Below are 21389 nucleotides of genomic sequence, written 5' to 3'. Positions count from 1 at the left end.
AATTTCCCTTTATTAGCACTTTGGCTGCATCCCACAAATTTTGGTATGTTGTCTCATTATTGTCATTCTGTTGGATGAACTTATTAATTGTGTCTATGATTTGCTGTTTCACCCATTTATTCTTTAGGATGAGATTATTTAGTTTCCAATTACTTTGTGGTTTATTTTCTCCTGGCCTTATATTGTTTATGATTTTTATTGCATCATGATCTGAAAAAATGCATTTACTATTTGAGCCTTTCTGCATTAGATTTTGAGGTTTTTATGCCCTAACATATGATCTTTTTTTGTATAAGTTCATGAACCACTGAGAAAAAAGTAAACTCCTTTCTGTCTCCATTTAATTTTCTCCAAAGATCTATCATATGTAATTTTTCTAACATTTTGTTTACCTCCTTAAATCAAATCACAAAATAAATAAGACAAAAGTTAAGGAGGATCTAATTCTGAGTGAGTAAGGTTGAGATCCCCCAACAGTATACTTTTGCTGTCTATTTCTTCTTGTATCTCTCTTAATTTCTCCACTAGGAATTTCCATGCTATACCACTTGGTGAATATATATTTAGTATTGATATTGCTCCATTATCTATGGTACCCTTTATTAAGATATGGTTTCATTCCTTATCTCTTTTAATGGTTTCATTCCTTATCTCTTTTAATTAGATCTATCTTTGCTTTTACTTTTTCAGAGATCTGGATTGCTACCCCTGCTTTTCTAGCTTCACCTAAGCATAGTAAAATAACTAATTCTGTATTTCCTGCCATCTTATTTACCCTAGGTTATGCTTTTCTCTTTCCTATCTCCTTTCTCTCTTCCCCAGTATTTTGCTTTTGATGACTACCTCCCTCAAACAGTCCTCCCCCTTTAGAGTCCCTCCCCCTTTCATACCTTTTCCTTAATTTTTCTGTTTTCCCTTCTATTAGTCTTTCCCTTTCTTTTCCCCCTTTCCCTCCTACTTCCCTATAAGGTGAGACAAGTTTCTTTATGATACCAAATATGTCTGATATTCTCATAAGATTTAGCTATAAGAGAGAATAAGATTCACACAATGCTCATCCCTCTCCCTTCTTTCCCTCAATTGTAATAGGTTTTCTTTGCCTCTTTGTGAAATGTAATTTCCTTTACTTTTTTCCCTCTTCTTCCAGTATGATCCCCTTTCCACCTCTAGTTTCTTTTTCATATTATCATAATAAAATCAAAATATGTCCACATTCTCTAAGTATACCCATATCAGAAATATAGTGCTCAAGAGTTCTTTCATTTTTACCATTTTATGCTTTTCTTGAGTTTTGTGTTTGGAGATCAAATTTTTTTATTTCTTTTTTTTCATTAGATTTGGTGAAATTCACCTATATGACTGAATGTCCATCTTCTTCCCTGAAAAAAAAATATTCATTTTAGCTGGATAGCTTATTCTTGACTGTAATCCCAGTTCCTTTGCTTTTTGGAATATCAGATTCCAGGCCCTTTGATCCTTTAAGGTGGAAGCTGCTAGGTCTTGGATAATCCTAAATGTGGCTCCTCATTATTTAAATTGCTTCTTTCTGGTTGCCTGCAATATCTTTTCCTAGGCACAATAGTTCTGATATTTAGCTATGATATTTCTTGGGGATTTAATTTTGAGGTCTCTTTCAGGAGGTGGATTCTTTAAATGGCTATTTTATCTTCTCATTCTAAACTATCAGGGCAGTTTTCTTTTATGATTTCCTGTAAGATAATGTCTAGGTTCTTTTTTTATCATGGCTTTCAGGAACCCCAATAATCCTTAGAATGTGTTTCCTAGATTTATTTTCCAGGTTTGTTGTTTTTCCTAGGAGATATTTCACATTTTCTTCTACTTTTTCATTTTTTTTTTTTTTGCTGATTCTTCAATTCTTATTGAACCATTCACTTCCATTTGTTCAATTCTAATTTTTAGTGTATTATATTATTCAATTACCTTTTTGAGCTCCTTTTGGAATTGGCTTGTAAAGGGCTGAAACTGTTAAAAAAGGTGTGCTTGAATCAGACAACTGAGCACTTAAGGCTAATTACCTATTGGAAAATAGCTCTATTGCCATATGTTTGGAAAACTGGCCCATCTTACTATTCCTGCTGGCTCGATCTTTTGGTGTCTACAGATAATTGGAGAAGGTATTAGAGGGTGGAGTGAGACAAGCCAGACTCACTTTGCAGCAGGACCAGCAGAAGGGAGAGCTTACGACAGTTTTGTCCATCTCCTTCACTCTCCCCCTAAATATCAAGGGCTTTTGCTTATCCTGACTCTGGCTGATCCTGAGGTCTCCAGGGAGCTAGCCCAGAACTTACATTTTGGCATCCAACATGTGAACCAAGGACCCTAATTTCACTGAAGAAGCCTCAGGCGACCAGGAAATAGGGCGAGTATTTTAATAGACAAATAGGGAACTTGCTTTGTCAAGAGCTAAACTAGTAACTCTTAATTTTCCAGCTGAAATGGGGCAGATATTAGGAAAAGATTTCCCCACACTCCCACCCCCATCCTGAAGGAGATCTGCAGGAAGCATACTCAGACTGATAAAGAGACAGGGTTTAATTGTAACTTGGGAGCAGATTGATGGACTCATGGATACATTAGAATGTATGTCCTCTTGGTTCATCAAGGAAGAAGAAATAGAGGCAGATAACTGGAAACTAGTAGGAGATCAATTATATGAATATAATGATAATGGTCCTGATTCAATTTCTAAGGAAACATTCTATATATACAACAAAATACAATTGGTCTTAAAGAATCCCTCAAGTTATAGAAAAAAGAAAAGTTTTAAGAACAGCCAGATGAGGAAGTGTGAGGAAAAAGAGGAAGACAAAGGACAGATTAATGGCAATATCACCAGGGGGCATGAGGACTTAAGTGAACTTGTAGGGTGTGGTGATTCTCACTCTCACAGCCCAGCTTCAACTTTGCCTACACTGGAGTAGGTCCTTGACAGCCCCACCCCCACCCCGCCCCCATCAACTTCACCTTCTGGGGGGATGGAAGGAGGAGGAGTGGGAGGGGCAGTGATATCACCAGTACCTCCCCCCAGCAATCACCCCATCCTGTGATTAAATTGAAAAAGGCACTGCTTAAAGCCACAGAAGAAGGGCAGAATACAGCTGATTTGAGAATAGAAATGTATCCTGTGATTGAACAGTTTAACTCTTCAGGTCAAGAAAGTAGAAGATACACTACTTTTAATCTAGAAACCCTCAAAGACCTGAAAAAGGCTTGCACTCTTTATGGGACTACATCATCTTATATTAAGATGTTATTACAGAATTTGGCTTATGAAATCTTAACCCCTAGGGACTGGAAATTTATAGCAAGGACATGCTTAGAACTTTGACAAAGCTTGTTATGGCTTTCTGAATATACTGACCTTTGTAGGATACAAGCCCAATGAAATAGTCAAAGTGGAGTTAATATTCCAATCACTTATGGCCAACTAACAGGTCAATGTTCTTATGCACGCATTTCAGTACAGGTTAATTACCCCATAGCAGCATATGAGCAAATTGCTTCTGCTGCTATCAAAGCATGGGGTTTTATCCCAGGTAAACAGGACAAAGGAGAGGCCTTCACAAAACTAGCACAAGGGCCAAATGAACCCTTTGCTGATTTAGTGGGATGTTTGCAGACAGCTATCATATAAACTATTGGTGAAAATGCAGCAACAGAAATTATATAAGGCAACTTGCTAAAGAAAATGCTAATGAGGTTTGTAGAAGAATTATACTAGGACTACACAATGATGCTCCTTTAGAGGAGATCATAAGATGCTGTGCCACAGTGGGCACAAATACCTTTTATAGCCAGGCTATGATGCAGACTTCCCAAGATCCGAAGATGGGAAGACAGGGTCTCTTTTGGCAAGGAGCTTCCAGAGAAATTCGTCAATATTTTCAATGTGGTAAAGTAGGGCATCTGAAAGCTCATTGTTGGCATAGAGACTCTGGTATAGAGACACAGTGAGAAAACAGGGTGGGAGAACAAAGCCCAAAACCCCATGTCCAAAATGTAACAGAGGCTTCCATTGGGCATCAGAATCAGACCATAGAAACACTAAGGAACTACAAATAGCTCTAGAAAAAAAATTCAAAGACATGCTCCTTTTCAATATTTAGGACATGAAGTATATCCTAAGGTGCTTACAGTACAAAAGCTTTCTTTTAAGAGGAGAGAAGTTTAACACCTTAAATGACTTTCAGAAATTGATAGGAGACATCCAATGGATGTTTCCAGTGTTAGGCTTAAATACTCATCAATTACAACCATTATATGACATTTTAAGGGGAGACACTGCTTTAAACTCATGACATCAGTTTACAAAAGAAGCTCAAGAGGCTTTGAGAGAAGTTGAACTGTTAATCCTAGAGAACTGCTAAATTTAGATCTTTATACTATTAACTTCTTGATTTTTGACTGTTGCAGGACTTCAAAAACTTGCAGGGATCATTGGATTCCCTGACACATGAAGTAATGGACAATAGATTGGTTTTGGACTATCTCTTGGCTGCTGAAGGAGACATATGTGTCGTTGTTGTTTACGTACCCTCCTTCTAGAATTCTGGAAATCTTTTACAACACTGTGTTGATTTATACTGTTTGTTATATCACTGCTTGCATGTACAATTCAAATTTGTTACACCACATTGAGCCTGTACCGGCTGTGGATACAATCATCACTGCTAGCCTGTGCTTTATTACTATGTGTTTGTGTAGTACCTCCCATGCTGATGGGTTTGTGCATGCCTGTTTCTAGTAAGATCCTTTAGCCCAGAAATCCACTAGCAATATCTGGCTTGACTACTCACTTCCCTTTGGTGTTTTTCATCTCTCTTTCTGAGAAGTCAGGGAAGGCATGATCATCTACTTTTTAGTGCTTTCACCTCTCTTCCTGAGAATTCAGGGATGGTGTAATCACCTACTTTTGGGGGTTCTCACCTCCCTGAGAAGTCAGGGATGGTGTAACGACCTGTGTTATAAAACAAAAGAAAGTGGGGAATATAAAGGGCTGAAACTCTTAAAAGGTGTGCTTGAATCGGACAACTGAGCACTTACGGCTAATTAACTATTGGACAATAACTCTATTAGCATATGTTTGGGAAAATGGCCCTTTTCACTATTCCATACTGGCTAGATCTTTTGGTGTATACAGATAATCATAGGAGGGATTGGAGGGTGGAGTGAGACAAACCAGACTCAATTTGCAGCAGGACCAGGAGAAGGAAGGTTAGTGGAGAGCTTGTGGCAATTTTGCCCTTCTCCTTCACTTCTCCCCTTAAAGACCAAGGACTTAATAAATTTGATAACCTAAGTGAAATGGATGACTACCTCCAAAAATACAGACTTCCCAGACTAACAGAGGAAGAAGTAAATTGCTTGAATAGTCCCATTTCAGAAAAAGAAATAGAACAGGCAATTAAACAACTCCCTAAGAAAAAATTCCCAGGACCAGATGGATTTACATGTGAATTTTACCAAACATTTAAAGAACAATTGGCCCCAATGCTATATAAATTATTTGATAAAATAGGGAATGAAGGAGTCCTACCAAATTCCTTCTATGACACAGACATGGTACTGATACCTAAACCAGGTAGGCTGAAAACAGAGAAAGAAAATTATAGACCAATCTCCCTAATGAATATTGATGCTAAAATCTTAAATAAGATATTAGCAAAAAGACTACAGAAAATCATCTCCAAGATAATACACTATGATCAAGTAGGATTTATACCAGGAATGCAGGGCTGGTTCAATATTAGGAAAACTATCAATATAATTGGCCATGTTAATAACCAAATTAACAAAAACCATATGATCATCTCAATAGATGCAGAAAAAGCATTTGATAAAATCCAACATCCATTCCTATTAAAAACACTTGAGAGTATAGGAATAAATGGACTTTTCCTTAAAATAATCAGCAGCATCTATTTAAAACCATCAGTAAGCATCATATGTAATGGAGACAAACTGCAACCATTCCCAATAAGATCTGGAGTGAAACAAGGTTGCCCACTATCACCGTTACTATTTAATATTGTATTAGAAACGCTAGCTATAGCAATAAGAGCTGAGAAAGAGATTAAAGGAATAAGAATAGGCAATGAGGAAGCCAAATTATCACTCTTTGCCGATGACATGATGGTATACTTAGAGAACCCCAGAGATTCTGCTAAAAAGTTATTAGAAATAATCCACAACTTTAGCAAAGTTGCTGGTTATAAAATAAACCCACATAAGTCATCAGCATTCTTATATATCACTAACAAAATCCAACAGTCAGAGTTACAAAGAGAAATTCCATTTAAAGTAACTACTGATAATATAAAATATTTAGGAATCTATCTGCCAAGGGAAAATCAGAAACTTTATGAGCAAAATTACAGACCACTTTTCACACAAATTAAGTCTGATCTAACCAATTGGAAAAATATTAAATGCTCTTGGATAGGGCGAGCAAATATAATAAAGATGACAATATTACCTAAACTAATCTATTTATTTAGCGCTATACCAATCAGACTCCCAAAAAACTATTTTAATGACCTAGAAAAAATAACAACAAAGTTCATATGGAAAAACAAAAGGTCAAGAATTTCAAGGGAATTAATGAAAAAAAAATCAAATGATGGTGGCTTAGCTGTACCAGATCTAAAATTATATTATAGAGCAGCAGTTACCAAAACTATTTGGTATTGGCTAAGGAATAGATTAGTTGATCAGTGGAATAGATTAGGTTCAAGGGATAAAACAGTCAACAAATATAGCAACCTAGTCTTTGACAAACCCAAAGATCCCAGCTTTTGGGATAAGAACTTACTGTTTGATAAAAATTGCTGGGAAAATTGGAAACTAATATGGCAGAAACTAGGCATTGATCCATACTTAACGCCGTACACCAAGATAAGGTCAAAATGGGTTCATGACCTAGGCATAAAGAATGAAATTATTAATAAATTAGAGGAACATAGGATAGTTTACCTCTCAGACCTGTGGAAGGGGAAGGTCTTTATGACCAAAGCAGAACTAGAGATCATTACTGATCACAAAATAGAAAATTTCGATTATACCAAACTGAAAAGTTTTTGTACAAACAAAACTAATGCAGACAAGATTAGAAGGGAAGCAATAAACTGGGAAAATATTTTTACAGTCAAAGGTTCTGATAAAGGCCTCATTTCCAAAATATATAGAGAATTAACTCTAATTTATAAAAAATCAAGCCATTCTCCAATTGAAAAATGGTCAAAGGATATGAACAGACAATTCTCAGATGAAGAAATTGAAACTATTTCTAGTCATATGAAAAGATGCTCCAAGTCATTATTAATCAGAGAAATGCAAATTAAGACAACTCTAAGATACCACTACACACCTGTCAGATTGGCTAAGATGACAGGAAAAAATAATGATGATTGTTGGAGGGGATGTGGGAAAACTGGGACATTGATGCATTGTTGGTGGAGTTGTGAACGAATCCAACCATTTTGGAGAGTAGTTTGGAACTATGCTCAAAAAGTTATCAAACTGTGCATACCCTTTGATCCAGCAGTGTTACTACTGGGATTATATCCCAAAGAGATTATAAAGAAGGGAAAGGGACCTGTATGTGCACGAATGTTTGTGGCAGCCCTTTTTGTAGTGGCTAGAAACTGGAAACTGAATGGATGTCCATCAGTTGGAGAATGGCTGAATAAATTGTGGTATATGAATATTATGGAATATTACTGTTCTGTAAGAAATGACCAACAGGATGATTTCAGAAAGGCCTGGAGAGACTTACACGAACTGATGCTGAGTGAAATGAGCAGGACCAGGAGATCATTATATACTTCAACAACAATACTATATGATGACCAGTTCTGATGGACCAGGCCATCCTCAGCAACGAGATCAACCAAATCATTTCTAATGGAGCAGTAATGAACTGAACTAGCTATGCCCAGAAAAAGAACTCTGGGAGATGACTAAAAACCATTACATTGAATTCCCAATCCCTATATTTATGCACACCTGCATTTTTGATTTCCTTCACAAGCTAATTGTACAATATTTCAGAGTCTGATTCTTTTTGTACAGCAAAATAACGTTTTGGTCATGTATACTTATTGTGTATCTAATTTATTTTAATATATTTTAACATCTACTGGTCATCCTGACATTTAGGGGAGGGGGTGGGGGGGTAAGAGGTGAAAAATTGGAACAAGAGGTTTGGCAATTGTTAATGCTGTAAAGTTACCCATGTATATATCCTGTAAATAAAAGGCTATTAAATAAAAAAAAAAAAAGACCAAGGACTTTTACTTATCCTCTGACTGATACTGAGGTCTCCAAGGAGCTAGCCCAGAACTTACATTGACCAATTAAATTTTTTTTGGTTCATTTCTTCTTTTTCCATTTTTTTCCATTCCTTCTTGCAATGATCTTATTTCATTTCCCCATTTTTCTTCTAACTCTCTTTTAAAATTCTTTATGCAATCTTTGAAGAAAGCCTTGTGAAATAGGGAAAAGATTGTGTCTCCCTTTGGGGCTTCATCTGGATTTCTTTGTCTTTAGGAACCTTGGTATTTGAGGTCTGTTCTTCTCTCTTTCCATAAAAGTTGTCTATAGTGAATCTTTTTTTTATTCTTTTTTTTAATGGTTTGAGGTCTATTTAATACAAAGGAATGACAGCTGTAGAAAGCCAAGTGTATTTGAAACAAGTAATCTTACAACAAGGTGTTAACTCAGTGGAATTAAGATAACTATTCTCTGGTTTACATGTACTTAGCATTTAGTATAGTTCTACAAGTTGACACCTATTCTACAAGATTGACACCTATGATGATATACTTATAATAGAGTGTGTAAAAGCTAAGAGATCTGGGAGGGAAGACAGACTTGGAGATAGACCAAGAAGACAGAAGACTGGAGGCTGGAGGAAAGACTCAAAGATAAAGACCCTCATGGTGCCTGTCCTGTCTGTGGGGTGAAGGATTTACACTCAGCAGTTCGACTGACACAATTGTAAGTTCAGTGGAACTGCTGAGTATAAATTCTTAGCTTCACACTGGGCTCCAAAATGGAATGTTCTGGGCTAGCTCTCTAAAGGACCTCTGAATGGGCATTGATTTCAGCAGAATAATCACCACAAGAATAGTTGGGAATAAAGTCCAAAGTCATGCTGAGTATACACCAATCATTATATCACTAGGGAACCAATTATCTCATCAATTCCACTGAGTTAATATCTTGTTGTAGGATTATATCAATCATACTGAGCCATAAGAATACCTTTTCAGAGTTCCTGCCCTCTATATCTCCTGCTTTCTTTTGTTTTCAAACATAGGTAGTCACGCCCTCCCTGACTTCTCAGAGAGATGAGAACACCGTAAAAGAGGTGATCACACCCTCCTTGACTTCTCAGGAAAGGGAAATAGGGAACCAAATATATTTTTGTTATCAGGTTTCTGAAGGGCCTCACTTGAAACAGATGTACAAAAATCCATCAGCATGGGAGGTATTACACAAGCATATAGTAATATAACATAGGCTAGTAGTGATGTAACAAACAACATGAGGAACTACACATTGCTGTAAGTCCTAGAAGGAAGGTATATAAATAACAATCACACATCCAATCCCTTCAGTAGCCAGGAGACAGTCCAAAACCAATCTATTGTCCATCACTTCATGTGTCAAAGAATCCAATGATTCCTGCTCCTTTTAAAGTCCTGCAACAGTCTCATTATCAGCCATGCTCTTTCAGTGTCAGATATTTCTTAGGTCTTCTCCTTTTTTTAAGAGTTTTTTCTATTTTTCTGTCTCTCTCTCTGAATGGACAAGGTAGATAAACTCATTGGCACCCATGTGATTCCTTCTCCATCTGTAGAGATATAAGCAAACCCTCTCTTCCAAAGAGTTAACCTATCTGGTCCCTTCCATTCACCACTTTCTGGATCTTTACACATAACTTGGTGATTATCTAAAGAAAGGGGAACTACTTGCACGGGACACCACCCTTCTGGTGGGTTATAAAACCTGTCTGCCAGATCCAGTGCATCTTTATCTAAAATCAAAAAACTAATAGTGTAAAAAGCTAATTTATGAGTGAAGAAACTTCTTTTATTAGTGCAGACTAGAACCTTCTCTGCAACTTACATCAGGAAGTTGCCTAGAGTATTCAGAAGTTAAGCAACTTGCTGAGGGACCACAGACAGTATATTTTAAAGGTAGGTCTTGAATAAAGTTCTCCTGGTCTCAATGCTGGCTCTGTGTCCACCATGACACATTTTCTTAGGTGAAGCATGTAAAGCCACTCTCTTCATTGCTCCCCAATTGCAATCCCTTTCCCCCATCAAGTTGCTTCTTGGCTGACTGATCATGTTGGAGCACTGAACTTCTAAAGACTCTCTGGGTGTAACATTGGTTGCCATCATACTCCAAGTGTTTTTTGCCTGAGGCCCTGAAGCTGGGCCTTGTTTCTCGTTCCCCTGAGTCAATCTACATTCTGATGCCCAATGGAAGCCTCTGTTGCATTTTGGATATAAGATTTGGGGTCTTATTCTCTCACCCTGTCTTCTCACTCTGTCTCTATGCCAACATTGAGCTTTCAATTGCCCTACTTTACTCCAGTGAAAGCACTGACAAATCTCTCTGGAAGTCCCTTGCCAAAAAAGACCCCTTCTTCCCATGTTCTGCATCATAGTCTGGGTATAAAAGGCATTTATGCCCACTCTGGCACAGTGTCTTATAATCTCCTCTAAAGGAGCAACTTTGTGTAGTCCTAGTATAATTCTTCTACAAACCTCATTAGCATTTTCTCTAGCAAGTTGTTTTTATCATTATTCCTGTTGTTTCGTTTTCACCAGTAGTTCATATGACAGCTGTCTACAGACATCCCACGAAATCAGCAAAGAGTTCATTTGGACCTTGCTCCATTTTCGTGAAGGCTTCCCCTCTATCTTGTTTTCCTGTGAGGGTACCCCATGCTTTGATAGCAGCAGCAGCAGCAATTTACTCATATGCTATCAAAGGGTAATTCAGTATAGTATCTTAACATAAGATGATGAAGCCCCATAAAGAGTGCAACCTTTTTTCAAGTCTTTGATAATTTCTAGATCAAAAGGAGTGTATCTTCTTCTGACTTGATCTGAAGAATCAAATTCTTCAATCACAGGATATGCTTTTATTCTGAAGTCAGATATATGCTGTCCTTTTTTAGCTTTAACTAGTGCCTTTTGCAATTTTGTTATCGGGAGTAGACAAAGCTATTTCATGGGTGGTGCTGATTGTGTCACTGCTCTCACCCCTTCTCCCCCTCCCTCCACCCATGAAGGGGAAATTGAGGGAAGGTCATGAGATGGGGAATGCCCTAATGTCTCCTGATGTGAAACACCACATTCCTTAATTTTATCAGCACTGTACTTAACTCCTTTCTTGTCTAATTCTTCATGCTTTTCAACTACTTTGTCAATACCATTTCCCTCCTGCTCTTTCTCCTTTTTCCCCTTGGAATTGAATCAGGACCATTATCATTATAATATTCTATTAATTGCTTTCCCACTAATTTCCACATATCTGGCTCTCATTTTTCTTTCTTAGATAGCCAAAGAGACATGTATTTTAATGTTTTGAAGAGTTCGATGATTGGCTCCCAGCTTACAATCAAACCTTGCCTCTTTATTAATTTAACTATGCTTTCTACACACTTCCCTTGGGGTGGGAAGGTTCTTTCCTGAGTTTTTGCCCCATTTAAGCTGAGAAATGAAAGTAACTAGTTTAGCCCTTAGCAAAGTTTCCTGTTTGTCTATTTTTGTACTTACCCTATTTCCCGGTCACAGGGACTTTTCCACTGGGTTTACACTGGGTTTAGGATCGCATCAGTAGATTGTAGGTCCTTAGCCCCACACTGGGCGCCAAAATGTAATGTTCTGGCTAGCTCTCTGGAGGTCCTCTGAATGGGCCTTGGTTTCAGCAGAATAATCACCACAAGAATAGTCAGGAATAAAGTCCAAAGTCTTTATTATCTCTTTCAGTCTCCCAATCTGTATCAGCAGTGTCAGTCAGGCAGGTAGCAATCTGCACATCTCAGTCTCTACTCTGACTTTGGTCTGATTCTGACCTCTTAAATACTCTATTACAATTAACTCAATTCATCATACTGAGTATAAGCCAATCAATATATCACTAGGGAACCAATTATCTTGTCAATTCCACTGAGTTAATATCTTATTGTAGGATTAAGTCAATCATATTGAGCCTAAAGTATACCTTTTCAGAGTTCCTGCTGCTATAGACAGATGCTTTAATTTGCCCTGAGGCACTAGTGCTGATTGATTTCCAGTGTTGTGTAATGGTGGCTAGGTCCAGCATTCTTCTGGGGCTTAATGGTTTACAATTTGTGTTTTATGAAAGGGAAATCTGCCAAACCACCTGCTTGCAACCCGCACAGAGTGGCCTAAGAGACACACAGAAGATTCCTAGATGTGTGGAAGCTACAACGCTCTGATTATCCTATCCAGCTTCTTGCACTGATCTCCCTATCTCCCTGCTGTCTGGGTTCAGCAGACTACTCCCCTCCTCCGACCCAATTGTAATTTCTTCTGAAGTTTTTCCAAGGTATATTCCAGAAATATATTGTACTCCAAATATTTGTGGATTCTTTGACTTCAAAACCAGTTTACAGGGTTAATCTGCTATTGGTCTGAGAGAAGGTTAGATGAGGTTACAAAGAGTTGGGTCTGCTCTCTTCGGTCTTGGCTCCCTGTAACTATCTTGATACATAGACTTTATACATTACTTCTTTCTTTGACCTCTTTGAAGTACAGACCTAATAATGGCATCATTGTGTCAATGGATTTTTGGGACACAGGTACAAAAAATAACTGAACAAAATTATGTCACCAACAGCAAATTGATGTTTCTATTCTCTTGAAAACTCTCCAACAGTTGCAATTTTCATTTTTTGTCAAGTTTGTCTTTCTAATGGAAATTCATTTGTATTAAAAATTATGAAATGGAATGTTTCAAAGAAACTTGAGAAGATTTGTGTAAATCAAGTGAAGTGCAAAACAAGATTTTCTACTATAATGACATTGCAAAAATGAATGACATTGTGTGAAGAACAAAATGACCAACTATAATCAAAAAACCAAAAATTATGAATAACACTCATCTTTTCACAGAAAGATTATATATATATATGTGTGTGTGTGTGTGTGTGTGTGTATACACACACACACACACATCATGACATACATGTTTAAATGTAACCATGAAGGAATTTGTTTGATTTCTCTATGCATATTTTTTTGGCAAGGGTTTTCTTTCCTTTTTTTTTTTTTTAAAGGTTAATAGATGGGGAAGAGTTGGGAGGGAAAGAAAATCACTGTTTGCTAATTGAAAAAATAAGTCTCAGTAATTTAATAAAGTATAACATTAAAGTTCAGAATGATCTGAGTACAATGACAACAATAAAAAAGAGGGAGTGTTTGTGTGTGGGTGTTTAGGCAAAGAAGATAAACAAAGAACAGATAGAGCTGTTTTTCAGGATGGAGGAGATAATAGTAATTTTCAATAGTAATGTAAGGTTCCTATTTTCATTTTCTTCTGATTTTGGGGGGATGGGAAGAAAGAACAGGATCTATGGATTGTAAAGGATAGCAGGAAAGCAGTCAATTGGGAGTTGAAAGCCAAGTAAAATGATTATAAAAGACCATTTAACTGCCTTTATTTAAGTCAACTAAGTTCAGACAATCATATTCTGTCTTGATTAAAAAAAAAAAAGAAAAGAAAATTGGCAGATGTGATTAGCAGATTGATGTTAATAATCTTTGAAAACTCATAGAAAACAAGAGATGGGAACAAATTTGGTAAAAAATTAATGTCTTGATTTAAATTTTAAAAGGTAGACTATTAGCCAGTGTACTATCAACAAGGAAGTATGATTTTTATTCTTGTCAAAATTCTATATTAACATATGATTGTAAATATAATAAAGGGAGATAGTAATTGCCAAAAGCTATCATGAACTCATAAACTATCTTTTATTCTAAAGTATCATTATTCATATTTTTGAAGGGGTAGCTAGAAGCAAATTAGGAAAAGTAAAAGCATTATGTATTTGGAATTCAGCATACTATTTTACAAAGTCTCTCATTTTATCCTTGTGAACAAGGTAGCAATACAGGGGCAATCTGAGATACCATATAAATGGATTCAGAGCTAGTTGAATGACTTGACTCAAAGAGAAGAGATATTAATATAGATATTTCTAAAGGACTGAGTCAAGGATCTGACCATAGTCCTATGTTAGTCAATATTTCTTTTTCTCATTTGCATGGATAAAAACATAAAAGGAATGCTTATCAAATTCATAGGCAGTACAAAGCTTAAAGGGATAGCTAATTCAGTGAATAACAAGATTCACAAAGATATCAACATTCTGGAACAAAGGATAAAATTTTATAAGATGAAATTTAATAGTGATTAAAATGAAGTTTGACATTTGTTTTCAAAAATTGTTTTCAGAAATATAGTATGAGGAAGGTATTGCTTAATAGAATTTTGTGTGAAAATGAATTCAGAGTGTCAGTGGTCTCCAAGATCATAAGGTGCAAACAATACAAAAGTACCTTTTCAAAAGCTAATGCTACTCTAAGCTGTGGAAAAGGAAGCATGGTGTCCAAAATAAGGAATGAGATAATTCTCATTGTATGCTTCTAGGTCAAGTCCCATATAAACTATTATATTTAGTTCTAGGTACTTTTTTCCCCCCAAAAATGTAGTGTGCATGCAAAAGAAGATAATGGGGATTCTGAGAGCATTGGTGACTGTTAAGGACTATGCCTAAGTGAAGGGACAAGTCAATTCTCCAAGAGCTTCCACAGCTGTGAATCATAAACTTGAAGGAGTTGCAAAGCAGACTTTACTAACAGAGATGTTCCTTATAGATTGGGAATGAAATAAATTGGAGGCAAGAGGGAAGAGGAAAGAGATCAGAGAATGCAACAGTCTCTCAGTCTCTCAGTGTTAGGTGTGGGTCAATGCCTAGTTTCTACCATACTAGTTTCCAATTTTCCCAGCAGTTTTTGTGAAATAGTGAGTTCTTATCCCAAAAGCTGGGGTCTTTGGGTTTGTCTTAACACTAGATTACTATAGTCAATGACTATTATGTCCTGTGAACTTAACTTCTTCTATGGATCGATTACTCTATTTCTTAGCCAATACCACATGTTTCTGATGACTCTTGCTTTATAATATAGATAATGACAAATGTTGGAGGGGATGTGGGAAAACTGGGACATTGATACATTGTTGGTGGAAATGTGAATGGATCCAACCATTCTGGAGAACAATTTGGAACTGTGCTCAAAAAGTTATCAAACTGTGCATACCCTTTGACCCAGCAGTGTTTCTACTGCTGGGTCAAAGACCCAAAGAGGTCTTAAAGGTGGGAAAGAGACCCACATGTGCAAAAATGTTTGTGGTGGCCCTTTTTCCAGTACCTAGAAACTGGAAACTAAATAGCTGCTTATCAAGTGGAGAATGGTTGAATAAATTATGGTATATGAATATTATAGAATATTATTGTTCTGTAAGAAATGACCAACAGGATGATTTCAGAAAGGCCTGGGAAGACTTACATGAACTGATGCTAAGTAAAATGAGTAGAACCAGGAGATCATTATACATGGCAACAACAAGACTATACGATGATCAGTTCTGATGGATGTGGCTCTCTTCCATGATGAGATGATTCAAACTAGTTGAATCGTTCCATGATGAAGAGAGCCATCTCCACTGAGGGAGAGGGCTGAGGAAACTGAGTATGTACCACAACATAGCATTTTCACTCTTTCTGTGGTTGTTTGCTTGCATTTTATTTTTATTCTCAGGGTTTTTTTTTCTACATCTGATTTTTCTTGTGCAGCGAGATAACTATATAAATATGTATACATATATTGGATTTAACATATTTTTAAACATATTTAACATGTATTAGACTCCCTGCCATCTAGGAGAGATGGGAGGGAGAAGAAGGGGAAAATTTGGAATAGAAGGTTTTGTAATGTTGAAAAATGCATATGTTTTGTAAATAAAAAAAAGCTTTAATAAAATTTAACAATAAAAATAAAAATAAATAAGTGAAATATTTTTCACAATCTAAGATTCTTCAAATCGACAAAATTGATAGGTCTCCTTGATGGATATTTTCCTCAACAGAATACTTTAATCAAAGTCCACTTGTTAGGTGATAATAAAAGTGAGCTTCATTGTTGGAGAAAGTCTGTTCTCTTTACAATCAAAGGAGTAGGGGAAAAGGAAATTGTTCATTCAAATGAAAAATTCACAGTAGGTTCAGTCAAACAGAATTAATAACTCACAGAGTTTACTTTAGAGTAATAATGATCTCCATATATGAATTTCCATTTTTAAAAATAAATGAACAATGAGGTTCAGAGTGACTAAATATCATGTCCAGATCACCCAACTATTAAATGAAAAAGTCAAAGATCAGTCCCAGATCTTTTGAATCTTGAGTCAATTCTCTTTACAGTATACAGTATATGCTCTGATATGTGCTGCAAATCTGTAAGCATAGGCAAAATCAGTACTCATCTTGTCTCAGCTAGCTATGAGATATACAAAAGAAGTCTTCTTGAGAACTATGGCAAGGGTATTTCTAGTATGGCAGAAAGGAAGATTGTGGGGAATTCAAAATTTAAACTTAAAGAATCGGGTGCACCTCATATTGTTTTTCCATTTCTCTTATGAGCTATTTTCAATTACAAAACTAATCTCTGAGGCATATTAATGTAGAGTCAGATTTAACTTCAGCATGAGCACATGGAAAATGAAACTGTTATCCAAGGAAGCTTCTGCCCAAACATTTGATTAAAATTTGATTTTAGTGAGTAGGTTGTTTCTCAGCTTCTCCACTAAAGAAAGATAAAGGAGCATAATCGCCCAGCCCATATACTTAATTCTGATGTTTTATGAAGTTTCCCAAGAGCTACTGGCTTTTAATTAGCTGTCAAATCATCTGGGACCTGCAGATCTTTCCTTCACTTTTACTGAAGGAACTAAATACCTGAAAGAAGCCAACTGTGATGTCGTATAAACAGGGATATTATTTCATTCATCATTTTATCCCACCACAGTTATTGGAGAAATTATGATAAATCATAAAATATTTGAATTGGATGAGTCTCAAGTCCCTGAAATCATCCATTTCTCTAATTCCTAGGTGATTATATGTGAATCTTTCCAAAGAGATGGATAAATCCACTTCACCATTCTGGGCCTCAGTTTCCTCATGCATAAAATGAAAAGATTAAGTCAGAAGGTCTCTAAGTCCTGTCTCAGCTTAAAACGCTATAGAATTATTGTAAGTCTAAGAGTCTTATGCCTGCCTTGTTTGAAATAAAGGAATGATCAAAGAATTTAGGCAAAGGACTATGCTGTTGTTGTTGTGTAGTCATCTTTGACTCTTCATGACATCATTTGGAGTTTTCTTGGCAAAAATACTAGAGTGGTTTATTATTTACTTTTCTAGATCATTTTGCAGATGAGAAAACTAAAGTAAACAAGTTTACATTCCAGGTCCACAGTGTAATAAGTTCAAATCTGAAACCAGATTTGAACTCAGGGATATGAGTCCTCTTGCCTTCCCAAACAGCACTCAATCCACTACTTCACCTTGCTGAGCCTAAGGGTGGTTTCTTATCTATTTTACTCCTTACCTTTCCCCATTCCTTTTATTCGCATGAGAGAAAGAAAGAATCTTGAAGGTTCAAAAGCCTTAAGGCCCCTAAACTCAGACTGACATCAGCAATAGGTTGAAAAACAATTCAAAAGAAAAAATGAAATGATATAGGTTGACAATGTGAAACTAAACACATTACAAGGAACATCCAACTCCATATCAGATACTTGTCTTTGTTAATAGATTGAATTTCAGTCACAAACACTAATAGTTCAAAACCCAAATTAATTTTTTTTAAAGTTTTACTTATTAGAAGATTTGCTATGTATTCCCAGACAATTTGGTCCTTTCTGAAAAGTACATAAAAATAGAATTCTTAGGAGCAATGGAAAGCCCTCTGTGGAAAGAAAGTAGCAGAGAGGTTTTTCTTATTCTAATAGTGGATATATACAGGATGTGCCTTCCTTATTCAATAAACTAAAACCTAAGCTAAGAGACTTAGCTTAGAGGAAAAGACTCCAACTGCAAAACCAACACTCATCAGAGACTATATACATCATAAGTCCAAGAAGAACAATTCAGTGTTATTACCAGAAGATGTCAGTAGCCTTATAACATTTGAGAAATGAAGTACACTTCTATATATGTTCCCTAGTCACACATATTCCCTAAATCTATGCTCCTCTTTATATGTGCCCTTGTTACACTTACTTTTTTCTTTTAGGTAACTCAATGTATGTACCCTCAGCATGTTCACACTCATCATGGGGGAAAGGTATTTCTGCATGCATTTCTGGGAGAATATGCTTCAGATAAAGGGAGGAAGTGTCTATTACTACTTTTCCTATTATGCCATTTCATTAATGCCTTTGTTTTGAATTGATTGGGTTTTCTAGCTGATTTACAAAAGTAAACATAATAGGAATTATGAATTTACACCTATACCTATGAGAGTATGTCAAGGGATAGGAGATGATGTATGAGTAATGATGATTCCAGGTGCTTCTACATCTCAATGTATGGATGGATTCAATCAATAAATACATATTTAATACATCATCTCTTTCTAGATTTCAGTGACCCATCTGATGTCCTATTGCTTCCAGAAAGCTGAACACTAATGAAATTGTACATATCTACAGAATAACTCAACTGAACCTTCACTACGATCAGCTCACCACTATAATGCCAAGTATTCTCTTTTCTTCTTAAGCCATCAGTGCCATCACCATACTCCTTCCTACAGAGGCCCTTATCTCATATTGCATTGAAAAAAAATGAATAAATCTGTCAAGAGCAACTTCTCCTTTCATTAGCTCCAGCATCATCCCACATACCCTTTCTTTTCTTTTTCTTTTTCTTTTTTTTGTCTTAGCATTGGAGAATGAGTTAACTTTTTATTTAGCAATGCTAAATCTGTCTCCTTTTGCTATTGATCTCATCTCATTCCATCCCTTCCCTCTTCCTCCAGAGACTTACTACTTTCTTCCCTCTAGGTTTTAGAGACATTATTATTCCATGATACTCTTCCTCTCTGTTATATTGGTCTTTTTCTATATTCTTTGTTGATTTATTATCAGCATCCCACCATTTTTGTGCTAGTGTATGCCAAAATTCTGTCCTGAGTCATTTTTCCTCTCACTACATTTTTTTCTTGATGATCTCATAAATTCCCAAAGCTTAAACTATCATCTCTATGTAGATAATTCTAAACTGTTAAATAGATAGATAGATAGATAGATAGATATAGATACATTCTTCCCCCTTTCTTTTTCTCTCCCACCTTCCCTCTCTCTCTGTCTCTGTTTGTCTTAACCTTGAATTTCCATAGATACCTCAACCTCCATAAGTCTCAAATATAACTTACCTTTTCTTTTAAACCCAATATTCCTCCTAAGGTCCTTATTTTTATTGCAGTTACAATAATTCTTTCAGCCACCTGGCATCACAATATTGGACTCTTCTCAACTTTTCTAATTTACTCCCCACAACTGATGATCAAATTTTGTTCATTCCACCTCCCCAACTTCTCTTGCATCTGTCCTGTCCCTCTTCTCTGTTCACACTGAAGGCACTCTATTGCAATCCCTCATTGTCTCTTGCTTGGATTGTTCTAACAGCATTTTAAATTCAAGCTCTGTTCTTGTCAATCTCTCTTTCACACAGGTGCCAAATGGATACTCCTAAAGCATAGAAGTGACCACAACAGTTTTTTTGCTTAAGGAACTTCAGTGACTTCCCATTGTTTTTAGGTAAAATTTGTTTGACATTTAAAGCCCTTAAAAATTTATAGTCTATATTCCAGAATGATTAGAAATTACTTCCTCAAAAAGCAGAACTAGAGATCATTACTGATCACAAAATAGAAAATTTCGATTATACCAAACTGAAAAGTTTTTGTACAAACAAAACTAATGCAGACAAGATTAGAAGGGAAGCAATAAACTGGGAAAATATTTTTACAGTCAAAGGTTCTGATAAAGGCCTCATTTCCAAAATATATAGAGAATTAACTCTAATTTATAAAAAATCAAGCCATTCTCCAATTGAAAAATGGTCAAAGGATATGAACAGACAATTCTCAGATGAAGAAATTGAAACTATTTCTAGTCATATGAAAAGATGCTCCAAGTCATTATTAATCAGAGAAATGCAAATTAAGACAACTCTAAGATACCACTACACACCTGTCAGATTGGCTAAGATGACAGGAAAAAATAATGATGATTGTTAGAGGGGATACGGGAAAACTGGGACATTGATGCATTGTTGGTGGAGTTGTGAATGAATCCAACCATTCTGGAGAGTAGTTTGGAACTACGCTCAAAAAGTTATCAAACTGTGCATACCTTTTGATCTAGCAGTGTTACTACTGGGCTTATATCCCAAAGAGATCATAAAGAAGGGAAAGGGATCTGTATGTGCACAAATGTTTGTGGCAGCCCTTTTTGTAGTGGCTAGAAACTGGAAACTGAGTGGATGCCCATCAGTTGGAGAATGGCTAAATAAATTTTGGTATATGAATATTATGGAATATTATTGTTCTGTAAGAAATGACCAACAGGATAATTTCAGAAAGGCCTGGAAAGACTTACATGAACTGATGCTGAGTGAAATGAGCAGGACCAGGAAATCATTATATACTTCAACAACAATATTATATGATGACCAGTTCTGATGGACCTGGCCTTCCTCAGCAATGAGATCAACCAAATCATTTCCAATGGAGCAGTAATGAACTGAACCAGCTACGCCCAGAGAAAGAACTCTGGGAGATGACTAAAAACCATTACATTGAATTCCCAATCCCTATATTTATGCCCACCGGCATTTTTGATTTCCTTCACAAGCTAATTGTACAATATTTCAGAGTCTGATTCTTTTTGTACAGCAAAATAACGGTTTGGTCATGTATACTTATTGTGTATCTAATTTATATTTTAATATATTTAACATCTAATGGTCATCCTGCCATCTCGGGGAGGGGGTGGAGGGTAAGAGGTGAAAAATTGGAACAAGAGGTTTGGCAATTGTTAATGCTGTAAAGTTACCCATACATATAACCTGTAAATAAAAGGCTATTAAATAAAAGAAATTACTTCCTTTCAGGATAATATCTAAAAAAAAAATAAATTAAGGGGTGAGAGAGGATGTACTTGGAGAAAGGGAGAAGCATAATCGCATAAAT

Source organism: Sarcophilus harrisii, chromosome 2, assembly GCF_902635505.1.
Source record: "Sarcophilus harrisii chromosome 2, mSarHar1.11, whole genome shotgun sequence".
Taxonomy (NCBI): domain Eukaryota; kingdom Metazoa; phylum Chordata; class Mammalia; order Dasyuromorphia; family Dasyuridae; genus Sarcophilus; species Sarcophilus harrisii.
This window is presented reverse-complemented; position numbering follows the sequence as displayed.